The 13,653-nt window shown below is 41.5% G+C and overlaps 1 protein-coding gene across 9 annotated transcripts in view; it reads right to left on the bottom strand.

Moving 5' to 3' along the window:
• The window catches only part of atp2b2 (ATPase plasma membrane Ca2+ transporting 2), a 291,015-nt gene extending 277,690 nt beyond the window's left edge, over positions 1-13,325 (bottom strand). For all 9 annotated transcript variants that reach the window (XM_061938488.2, XM_061938418.2, XM_061938435.2 and 6 more), the window contains exon 1: positions 13,111-13,325. The gene's annotated coding sequence lies outside the window, so the exon portion shown is untranslated. The remainder of the gene's footprint in view (positions 1-13,110) is intronic.
• Positions 13,326-13,653: the final 328 nt, after the last annotated feature.

The raw sequence follows: 13,653 nt of genomic DNA, 5'->3' as shown, positions 1-13,653 counted from the left end.
CCGGCCCGCGAATGAGTGATCTATGGCCCCCGGGATGATATTTGATTAGTATTCGAACCGGCCCGCAGGCCACAGCCGCCTGCTGCTGTTTTGCACGCACCATCAATGTTGGCGGTAGAAATTTATATTTTATATAATTTATGCTATAATTATATTGTAATATTTTCAGAATGTGTTTGTTTTATTTTTGGCCAAAGTAAGACAAAAAAAAACAATCTGAAGTTGTCTTTATTTTTTTTGTTTTAATGCCGTGATTTTAATAGTCGGCCCCGCGTGTGCACAGATTTTCCTCCATGCGGCCCTTGAGCTAAAATGAGTTTAACACCCCTGCTTTAAGATTAAGAATTAAGACCCATTTGAAGATTTTACCATGTGGTACAAATTGGTCCAGTTCAGTCCAGTACATGGCCTATATTGCCTTTCCATGCCCAAATACACAATATTGCCAAAAGCATTTGGACACCCATCCAAATGATTTTATTTCCAGCGTGGAACGGTCATAGGACGCCACCTGTGCAACAAATCCAGTCCTGAAATTTCCTCGCTCTTAAATGTTCCAAAGTCAACTGTCGGCTTTATTATAAGAAAATGGAAGAGTTTGGGAACAACAGCAACTCAGCCACGAAGTGGTAGGCCACGTAAACTGACAGAGAGGGGTCAGCGGATGCTGAAGCGCATAGTGCAAAGACTTTCTGCACAGTCAGTTGCTACAGAGCTCCAAACTTCATGTGACCTTCAAATTAGCCCACGTACAGTATGCAGAGAGCTTCATGGAATGGGTTTCCATGGCCGAGCAGCTGCATCTAAGCCATACATCACCAAGTCCAATGCAAAGCGTGGGATGCAGTGGTGTAAAGCATGTCGCCACTGGACTCTAGAGCAGTGGAGACGCCTTCGCTGGAGTGATGAATCACGCTTTTCCATCTGGTCGACTGATAGACGAGTTTGGGTTTGGAGGTTGCCAGGGGAACGGTACATTTCGGACTGCATTGTGCCGAGTGTGAAATTTGGTGGAAGAGGAATTATGGTGTGGGGTTGTTTTTCAGGAGTTGGGCTTGGCCCCTTAGTTCCAGTGAAAGGAACTTTGAATGCTCCAGGATACCAAAACATTTTGGACAATTCCAAGCTCCCAACCTTGTGGGAACAGTTTGGAGCGGGCCCCTTCCTCTTCCAACATGACTGTGCACCAGTGCACAAAGCAAGGTCCATAAAGACAAGGATGACAGAGTCTGGTGTGGATGAACTTGACTGGCCTGCACAGAGTCCTGACCTGAACCCGATAGAACACCTTTGGGATGAATTAGAACAGAGACTGAGAGTCAGGCCTTCTTGACCGACATCAGTGTGTGACCTCACCAATGCGCTTTTGGAAGAATGGTGGAACATTCCTATAAACACACTCCACAACCTTGTGGGCAGCCTTCCCAGAAAAGTTGAAGCTGTAATAGCTGCAAAAGGTGGATCGACATCATATTGAACCCTATGGGTTAGGAATGGGATGGCACTTCAAGTTCATATGTGAGTCAAGGCAGGTGGCCAAATACTTTTGGCAATATAGTGTATGTGTAAGGTACCAAACCAACTGAGACCTACTGTGCTGCAAAAGCTATCGGTGGGCACCAAAAATGTTGATCCCTATCATACCTTTCTAGGCACCCTTGTGATGAGGTGCCACAATAGTGCAGTATCCAAATGGACAGAAAGGGGTTATAGAATTGTCTAAATTGTCTTGCTAAGATAAAAAAAAAAAAAAGAAGACTTATTTTAGGGAAATAATCCTTGTTTTTTTTCCTCATCATACCCGTTTGGCACCCGACCACAGTAGTACAGTACCCAAACGGACAGAAAAAGGTTATAGAATATTCAAGATTCATTGTGTGATTATAATTGTATATTCTATTCTATTTTCTTTTTGCCAACAGTTGTCACCTACATTGTTGTCCTCATCATACCCGTTTAAGCACCCTGCTTGTGGTGTACCACATCTCTTTTTTTGGCATTTCAAAATTGTGAGGAGTAGCAAAATATCTTCTTCTTGCCGTAAGGTCAGAATCTGGCTCTTCCTCTTCCTCACCCTTACTTTCCATCAGACATCTAATTAGGTTTTCCATTAACCCCATAATAATGGCCTCACCCTCAATAAATACCAAAACATTGGTCTGAGACCCTCATCATACCTTTTTAGGCACCCATCTAATGGGGTATCACATTTCCACCATGCTGGCAATTTAGTCCGTTACTCTTTTTTTGTTGTTGTTTTGCATTTTACATGTACTGTACTTTATCAAAAATTGTCAGGGGGCACAAAAATAGTTCAACCTCATCATACATCATACCCGTTTATGCACTCCACTAATGGGGTACCACATTTCCACCGTGCCGTACAATTTGGTACATTACTCGTTTTTGTTTTGCATTTTTACACGCACTTTATCAAATGTGTCCAAGGGACACCAAAATAGTTTTCCCTTATCAGACCCTTTTGGGCACCACAATGATAGGGTGCCAACCACAGTGGTGGAGTACCTAAAAGGCATGAAGTAGGATATACATAGAAAATATCAATAATAAGGATTCAGAGAGAACTAAAACCGTATTTTTAGTCTTGGTCCTTTTTTAATTTGCATTTTTATGATCAAAAGTTAAAAAAATTGTTGACCCTCATCATACCCTTTTAGACGCCCAGCTAATTGGGTTCCACATTTCTATTATTCTGTGCAGCTTGGTACATTACACTTTTTTTGTTTTGCGTTTTTGCATGTACATTATCAAAAGTCTTTAAGGGCCACCAAAATATTTGACACTCAGCATACCCTTTTAGGCACCCCAATGATAGGGTATCAACTATAGTGGTCAAGTACTCAAAGGGCCTGAAGCAGGATATACAACTGTTGATATAGAAAATATCAATAATAAGGATTCAGAAGGAACTAAAACCTTATTTTCAGTCTTGGTCCTTTTTTAATTAGCATGTTTATGATCAAAAGTTAAAAACCTTCATCATACCCTTTTAGACGCCCAGCCAATTGGGTTCGACATTTCTATTATGCTGTCCAGCTTGGTACATTACACTTTTTGGTTTCGCGTTTTTACATGTACCTTATCAAAAGTTGTCAGGGGACACCAAAATAGTTGACCATTATCATACCTTTTTAGGCACCCCACAGTGGCCGAGTACCTACAAGGCTTGAAGTGGCTATTTAAACAGAAAATATTAATAATTGGGATTTAGAGAGAACTAAAACCTTGTTTCCAGTCCATGTCCTTTTTGGTTTTGCATTTCGATGATCAAATGTTAGAATAGTTATCCCTCATCATACCCTTCCAGGCATCGACCACAGTTTTACAACAGGTATCATACCTTTTTAGGCACCCATCTAATGGGGTATCACATTTCCACCATGCTAGCAATTTAGTAAGTTACTCTTTTTGTTGTTGTCGTTTTGCATTTTACATGTACATTATCAAAAGGGACCAGGGGGCACCAAAATAGTTTTCCTTTATCATACCCTTTTGGGCACCCCAACGATAGGGGGCCAACCACAGTGGTGGAGTACCTAAAAGGCTTGAAGAGGGAAATATAATTGTTAAGTAGGGATGTATACCAAGTACCGGTTCCTAATGGGGTTGGTCCAAGAGAACCGTTAAAATTCTGGACTAATAAGGCTATCAGTACTTGAAGTGGAATATATAACTATTTAGACCAGGGGTGTCAAACCTGCGGCCCAACAGGTTTATCCGGTCCACGTGATGAGTTTGCCAAGTATAAAAATTAGCTGTTTTTTTTTTTTTAACGAAAGAAACTCCTTTTTCTAAATATGTCCACTGGATGTCACAATTGCAATTCTGTTAGGCAAGGTTTATACCGTTATACACTCCTCCTCGACCCACATCAAACTTAAAAACTGCCGGTTTTTGTCTTCTGCTTCGAACACGTCGTTATTTGGCATACCCTTATTCCCCCAAAATTCCTCTGTCAAACGCGAGAAAAGTGAACTTAACCCTTTTGAATAGTTTTTACCTCCGTTTCTTACGGTTTGTTGAGTTAGCACTGGATTGATACGTGGACATGACAAAAGGAGGTATTTGATACCTCGGAGAGTTTACATGTTGTGTTTTTTTGTTCAATCCCAGAAAGACTGTGACTTAAAGTTGAATCCTGACTTTGTAGATACACTGAGACGAAGTCTAAACTCATTGTGTTTTTGAAGCTGCACCAATTTCCTCAGAATTTTCAACAAACTTGTGTTTTGTCCAGAGGATTATTTGTGATTTGTACGTTTTCATAATTGTTCCATATTTGGCCAAAGGAAAACAAAGAATATAACCTGGAGTTGTCTTCATTTTTAAGTTATCATGCAATGATTTTACCATTACGGCCCACTCTTCGGGTCTCCCTATGTCTAGCATTAAAAGATTACAGTTGGTACAAAATGCGGCTGCTAGACTTTTGTCAAGAACAAGAAAGTTTGATCATATTACGCCTATACTGGCTCACCTGCACTGGCTTCCTGGGCCCTTAAGATGTGACTTTAAGGTTTTACTACTTACGTATAAAATACTACACGGTCTAGCTCCGTCCTATCTTGCCGATTGTATTGTACCATATGTCCCGGCAAGAAATCTGCGTTCAAAGAACTCCGGCTTATTAGTGATTTCCAGAGCCCAAAAAAAGTCTGCGGGCTATAGAGCGTTTTCTATTCGGGCTCCAGTACTATGGAATGCCCTCCCGGTAAGTTAGAGATGCTACCTCAGTAGAAGCATTCTCCCGTCCAAAGGCAAAACCCAGTAACTCAATTTTGGTCAAAACTGAGCTGATAATAATTTTGGAGTTACTAGGTGATATGCTTTACATTAGTGTATGCGATATTGTAATTTGTTCCGTAAGTAAGCTGTTACGCGCATGGCAGGACCTAGCAACTACCACATAACTGCGTAGATACAACAGAAAAACCGTTTGTTTTATCAAAATCAGCTAGAAGTGAGTTACTAGGTTCTGCTTTTGGACGGGAGCATTTAAGTCCCATCTTAAAACTCATTTGTATACTCTAGCCTTTAAATAGACCCCCTTTTTAGACCAGTTGATCTGCCGTTTCTTTTCTTTTCTCCTCTGCCCCCCTCTCTCTTTTGGAGGGGGGGACACAGGTCCAGTGGCTATGGATGAAGTGCTGGCTGTCCAGAGTCGGGACCCGGGGTGGACCACTCGCCTGTGCATCGGTTGGGAACATCTCTGCGCTGCTGACCCGTCTCCGCTCGGGATGGTTTTCTGCTGGCCCCACTATGGACTGGACTCTCACTAATATGTTAGATCCACTATGGACTGGACTCTCACTAATATGTTAGATCCACTATAGACTGGACTCTCACTATTATGTTAGATCCACTATGGACTGGACTCTCACTATTATGTTAGATCCACTATGGACTGGACTCTCACTAATATGTTAGATCCACTATGGACTGGACTCTCACTATTATGTTAGATCCACTATGGACTGGACTCTCAGTATTATGTTAGATCCACTATGGACTGGACTCTCACTAATATGTTAGATCCACTATGGACTGGACTCTCACTAATATGTTAGATCCACTATGGGCTGGACTCTCACTAATATGTTAGATCCACTATGGGCTGGACTCTCACTATTATTTTAGATCCACTATGGCCTGGACTCTCACTAATATGTTAGATCCACTATAGACTGGACTCTCACTATTATGTTAGATCCACTATGGACTGGACTCTCACTATTATGTTAGATCCACTATGGACTGGACTCTCACTATTATGTTAGATCCACTATGGACTGGACTCTCAGTATTATGTTAGATCCACTATGGACTGAACTCTCACTATTATGTTAGATCCACTATGGACTGGACTCTCACTAATATGTTAGATCCACTATGGACTGGACTCTCACTAATATGTTAGATCCACTATGGACTGGACTCTCACTATTATGTTAGATCCACTATGGACTGGACTCTCACTGTTATGTTAGATCCACTATGGACTGGACTCTCACTATTATGTTAGATCCACTATGGACTGGACTCTCACTAATATGTTAGATCCACTATGGACTGGACTCTCACTATTATGTTATATCCACTATGGACTGGACTCTCCATAATATATTAGATCCACTATGGACTGGACTCTCACTAATATGTTAGATCCACTATGGACTGGACTCTCACTAATATGTTAGATCCACTATGGACTGGACTCTCACTATTATGTTAGATCCACTATGGACTGGACTCTCACTAATATGTTAGATCCACTATGGACTGGACTCTCACTAATATGTTAGATCCACTATGGACTGGACTCTCACTCATATGTTAGATCCACTATGGACTGGACTCTCACTATTATGTTAGATCCACTATGGACTGGACTCTCACTATTATGTTAGATCCACTATGGACTGGACTCTCACTAATATGTTAGATCCACTATGGACTGAACTCTCACTAATATGTTAGATCCACTATGGACTGGACTCTCACTAATATGATAGATCCACTATGGACTGGACTCTCACTAATATGTTAGATCCACTATGGACTGGACTCTCACTATTATGTTAGATCCACTATGGACTGGACTCTCACTAATATGTTAGATCCACTATAGACTGGACTCTCACTAATATGTTAGATCCACTATGGACTGGACTCTCACTAATATGTTAGATCCACTATGGACAGGACTCTCACTAATATGTTTGATCGACTATGGACTGGACTCTCACTATTATGTTAGATCCACTATGGACTGGACTCTCACTAATATGTTAGATCCACTATGGACTGGACTCTCACTCTTATGTTAGATCCACTATGGACTGGACTTTCACTATTATGTTAGATCCACTATGGACTGGACTCTCACTATTATGTTAGATCCACTATGGACTGGACTCTCACTAATATGTTAGATCCACTATGGGCTGGACTCTCACTAATATGTTGGATCCACTATGGACTGGACTCTCACTAATATGTTAGATCCACTATGGACTGGACTCTCACTAATATGTTAGATCCACTATGGACTGGACTCTCTCACTATTATGTTAGATCCACTATGGACTGGACTCTCACTATTATTCTAGATCCACTATGGACTGGACTCTCACTAATATGTTAGATCCACTATGGACTGGACTCTCACTAATATGTTAGATTCACTATGGACTGGACTCTCACTAATATGTTAGATCCACTATGGACTGGACTCTCACTAATATGTTAGATCCACTATGGACTGGACTCTCACTATTATGTTAGATCCACTATGGACTGGACTCTCATTATTATGTTAGATCCACTATGGACTGGACTCTCACCAATATGTTAGATCCACTATGGACTGGACTCTCACTAATATGTTAGATCCACTATGGACTGGACTCTCACTATTATGTTAGATCCACTATGGACTGGACTCTCATAATTATGTTAGATCCACTATGGACTGGACTCTCACTAATATGTTAGATCCACTATGGACTGGACTCTCACTAATATGTTAGAGCCACTATGGACTGGACTCTCACTATTATGTTAGATCCACTATGGACTGGACTCTCATAATTATGTTAGATCCACTATGGACTGGACTCTCACTAATATGTTAGATCCACTATGGACTGGACTCTCACTAATATGTTAGATCCACTATGGACTGGACTGGAACTAATATGTTAGATCCATTATGGACTGGACTCTCACTAATATGTTAGATCCACTATGGACTGGACTCTCACTATTATGTTAGGTCCACTATGGACTGGACTCTCACCATTATGTTAGATCCACTATGGACTGGACTCTCACTATTATGTTAGATCCACTATGGACTGGACTCTCACTATTATGTTAGATCCACTATGGACTGGACTCTCACTAATATGTTAGATCAATTATGGACTGGACTCTCACTAATATGTTAGATTCACTATGGACTGGACTCTCACTAATATGTTAGATCCACTATGGACTGGACTCTCACTAATATGTTAGATCCACTATGGACTGGACTCTCACTATTATGTTAGATCCACTATGGACTGGACTATCACTAATATGTTAGATCCACTATGGACTGGACTGGAACTAATATGTTAGATCCACTATGGACTGGACTGGAACTAATATGTTAGATCCACTATGGACTGGACTCTCACTATTATGTTAGATCCACTATGGACTGGACTCTCACCATTATGTTAGATCCACTATGGACTGGACTCTCACTATTATGTTAGATCCACTATGGACTGGACTCTCATTATTATGTTAGATCCACTATGGACTGGACTCCCACTATTATGTTAGATCCACTATGGACTGGACTCTCACTAATATGTTAGATCCACTATGGACTGGACTTTCACTAATATGTTAGATCCACTATGGACTGGACTCTCACTATTATGTTAGATCCACTATGGACTGGACTCTCACTAATATGTTAGATCCACTATGGACTGGACTCTCACTAATATGTTAGATCCACTATGGACTGGACTCTCACTAATATGTTAGATCCACTATGGACTGGACTCTCAGTATTATGTTAGATCCACTATGGACTGGACTCTCACTATTATGTTAGATCCACTATGGACTGAACTCTCACTATTATGTTAGATCCACTATGGACTGGACTCTCTCTAATATGTTAGATCCACTATGGACTGGACTCTCACTAATATGTTAGATCCACTATGGGCTGGACTCTCACTATTATTTTAGATCCACTATGGACTGGACTCTCACTAATATGTTAGATCCACTATAGACTGGACTCTCACTATTATGTTGGATCCACTATGGACTGGACTCTCACTATTATGTTAGATCCACTATGGACTGGACTCTCACTATTATGTTAGATCCACTATGGACTGGACTCTCAGTACTATGTTAGATCCACTATGGACTGAACTCTCACTATTATGTTAGATCCACTATGGACTGGACTCTCACTATTATGTTAGATCCACTATGGACTGGACTCTCACTATTATGTTAGATCCACTATGGACTGGACTCTCACTGTTATGTTAGATCCACTATGGACTGGACTCTCACTATTATGTTAGATCCACTATGGACTGGACTCTCACTATTATGTTATATCCACTATGGACTGGACTCTCACTATTATGTTATATCCACTATGGACTGGACTCTCACTAATATGTTAGATCCACTATGGACTGGACTCTCACTAACATGTTAGATCCACTATGGACTGGACTCTCACTATTATGTTAGATCCACTATGGACTGGACTCTCACTATTATGTTAGATCCACTATGGACTGGACTCTCACTAATATGTTAGATCCACTATGGACTGGACTCTCACTAATATGTTAGATCCACTATGGACTGGACTCTCACTAATATGTTAGATCCACTATGGACTGGACTCTCACTATTATGTTAGATCCACTATGGACTGGACTCTCACTAACATGTTAGATCCACTATGGACTGGACTCTCACTAATATGTTAGATCCACTATGGACTGGACTCTCACTATTATGTTAGATCCAATATGGACTGGACTCCCACTAATATGTTAGATCCACTATGGACTGGACTCTCACTAATATGTTAGATCCACTATGGACTGGACTCTCACTAATATGTTAGATCCACTATGGACTGGACTCTCACTAATATGTTTGATCCACTATGGACTGGACTCTCACTATTATGTTGGATCCACTATGGACTGGACTCTCACTATTATTCTAGATCCACTATGGACTGGACTCTCACTAAAATGTTAGATCCACTATGGACTGGACTCTCACTAATATGTTAGATTCACTATGGACTAGACTCTCACTAATATGTTAGATCCACTATGGACTGGACTCTCACTAATATGTTAGATCCACTATGGACTGGACTCTCACTAATATGTTAGATCCACTATGGACTGGACTCTCACTATTATGTTAGATCCACTATGGACTGGACTCTCACTAACATGTTAGATCCACTATGGACTGGACTCTCACTAATATGTTAGATCCACTATGGACTGGACTCTCACTAATATGTTAGATCCACTATGGACTGGACTCTCACTATTATGTTAGATCCACTATGGACTGGACTCTCATTATTATGTTAGATCCACTATGGACTGGACTCTCACTAATATGTTAGATCCACTATGGACTGGACTCTCACTAATATGTTAGATCCACTATGGACTGGACTGGAACTAATATGTTAGATCCACTATGGACTGGACTCTCACTAATATGTTAGATCCACTATGGACTGGACTCTCACTATTATGTTAGGTCCACTATGGACTGGACTCTCACTATTATGTTAGATCCACTATGGACTGGACTCTCACTATTATGTTAGATCCACTATGGACTGGACTCTCACTAATATGTTAGATCCACTATGGACTGGACTCTCACTATAATGTTAGATCCACTATGGACTGGACTCCCACTATTATGTTAGATCCACTATGGACTGGACTCTCACTAATATGTTAGATCCACTATGGACTGGACTTTCACTAATATGTTAGATCCACTATGGACTGGACTCTCACTATTATGTTAGATCCACTATGGACTGGACTCTCACTATTATGTTAGATCTACTATGGACTGGACTCTCACTAACATGTTAGATCCACTATGGACTGGACTCTCACTAATATGTTAGATCCACTATGGACTGGACTCTCACTATTATGTTAGATCCAATATGGACTGGACTCCCACTAATATGTTAGATCCACTATGGACTGGACTCTCACTAATATGTTAGATCCACTATGGACTGGACTCTCACTAATATGTTAGATCCACTATGGACTGGACTCTCACTAATATGTTTGATCCACTATGGACTGGACTCTCACTATTATGTTAGATCCACTATGGACTGGACTCTCACTATTATTCTAGATCCACTATGGACTGGACTCTCACTAATATGTTAGATCCACTATGGACTGGACTCTCACTAATATGTTAGATTCACTATGGACTAGACTCTCACTAATATGTTAGATCCACTATGGACTGGACTCTCACTAATATGTTAGATCCAATATGGACTGGACTCTCACTAATATGTTAGATCCACTATGGACTGGACTCTCACTATTATGTTAGATCCACTATGGACTGGACTCTCATTATTATGTTAGATCCACTATGGACTGGACTCTCACTAATATGTTAGATCCACTATGGACTGGACTCTCACTAATATGTTAGATCCACTATGGACTGGACTCTCACTATTATGTTAGATCCACTATGGACTGGACTCTCATTATTATGTTAGATCCACTATGGACTGGACTCTCACTAATATGTTAGATACACTATGGACTGGACTCTCACTAATATGTTAGATCCACTATGGACTGGACTGGAACTAATATGTTAGATCCACTATGGACTGGACTCTCACTAATATGTTAGATCCACTATGGACTGGACTCTCACTATTATGTTAGGTCCACTATGGACTGGACTCTCACTATTATGTTAGATCCACTATGGACTGGACTCTCACTATTATGTTGGATCCACTATGGACTGGACTCTCACTAATATGTTAGATCCACTATGGACTGGACTCTCACTATAATGTTAGATCCACTATGGACTGGACTCTCACTATAATGTTAGATCCACTATGGACTGGACTCCCACTATTATGTTCGATCCACTATGGACTGGACTCTCACTAATATGTTAGATCCACTATGGACTGGACTTTCACTAATATGTTAGATCCACTATGGACTGGACTCTCACTATTATGTTAGATCCACTATGGACTGGACTCTCACTATTATGTTAGATCTACTATGGACTGGACTCTCACTAATATGTTAGATCCACTATGGACTGGACTCTCACTAATATGTTAGATCCACTATGGACTGGACTTTCACTATTATTTTAGATCCACTATGGACTGGACTCTCACTAATATGTTAGATCCACTATGGACTGGACTCTCACTATTATTTTAGATCCACTATGGACTGGACTCTCACTAATATGTTAGATCCACTATGGACTGGACTTTCACAATATTATGTCAGACCCACTCGACATCCATTGCTTTCGGTCTCCCCTAGAGGGGGGGGGGGGGGGGGGGTCCTCTCCAAGGTTTCTCATAGTCATTCACATCGACGTCCCACTGGGGTGAGTTTTCCTTGCCCTTATGTGGGCTCTGTACCGCGGATGTCGTCGTGGCTTGTGCAGCCCTTTGAGACACTTGTGATTTAGGGCTATATAAATAAACATTGATTGATTGATTGACTTGGGAATAGATTTTCCTCCATGCGGCCCCTGAGCTAAAATGAGTTTGACACACCTGATTTAGATCGAAAATATTAATAATTGGGATTAGGAGAGAACTAAAACCTTGTTTCCAGTCCATGTCCTTTATTTGTTTTGCTTTTTCTATGATCGAAAGTTTGAATAGTTAACCCTCATCATACCCTTCCAGGCATCGACTACAGTTTTACAACAGGGATGGACAATTGTACGCATGTCTTGGGGAGACCGTAAAAGTCTGATTGATGGGACGTATTGCCCCCCCCCCCCAAAGATGACATGTCAAAAAGATCATTGGCTGGATGTCTGCATGCTGTCATCCAACAAAACCAACAGAAAAACACATAAAAAAAAGGCATGGAGGCGATTTGACCTCTATGACGCTCAATCTTTACTGTTTACATAAAACCACAATGCAGGAGAAAAAAAAAACCTGTGGTCTTGATGGCGACGCGCTAGACCTTATTATGCTTAAGGTCACGCTGCCTTCCTAGCTTGCCAATAGAAAGGACGGATAATCAATCAGTCTTGGGGTGGGGGGTGGGGGGGCAGCCTGTCTTAACAGTGAGCTTTAAATGCACGCCAAGTCCAGTGAAGAAAACCAATCAAACGCATTGCCAAGTGTCAGTCGCTCACACACACACACCTGCACTGGCGACTAGAAAGGATGCGCAGCAATGCAGCACCATGCATGCATGATCTCACAGCCATGCAACAGGACCGCCGCCTACTTACATGACATGAAGGTTACAGTCGCCCACGGTCTTGCAATCCACCTGTGAGCGCACCGACACATGCGGCGGCGACGGTGGTGGCAGCGGCGGACTAACCACCACGGCAATGTGTGGGTGTGTGTGTGCGTGTGTGTGTATGTGTGTGTGTGAGTGTAGGTGTGTGTGTGTGTGTGTGTGTGTGTGTGTGTGTGTGTGGAGACTGGCTGGGAGCAGCTCTCTCTCTCCCTGTGCTGCTGCCACCTCAGCTGGGGCCGTCTCAACACACAGCCTGTACCATGTCGGCGGGCAGCGGGGGGTGCTGTATGTGTGTGTGTGTGTGTGTGTGTGTGTTCTTGTATTTCTACATCAGCAAGGAAAAGTACCATCCACATGAGGACCGGTGAACAAGTTAGGACAGAAATCATGGTCCCAATACGGAAAAACCATTGCATCTAATGGAGAGCCAAATACCAGAGTCCGTGAACATTGCTCCAAAGTCAGGATTTTTTTTGTTGATTTAACGCGCATGCATAAGTAAACATTGACAGGTGCAAAGGCAGCAATA

This window comes from Nerophis lumbriciformis, linkage group LG03, assembly GCF_033978685.3.
Source record: "Nerophis lumbriciformis linkage group LG03, RoL_Nlum_v2.1, whole genome shotgun sequence".
Lineage (NCBI taxonomy): Eukaryota > Metazoa > Chordata > Actinopteri > Syngnathiformes > Syngnathidae > Nerophis > Nerophis lumbriciformis.
The sequence above is the reverse complement of the archived record's forward strand: the minus strand, read 5'-3'. Positions and strand labels throughout refer to the sequence as shown.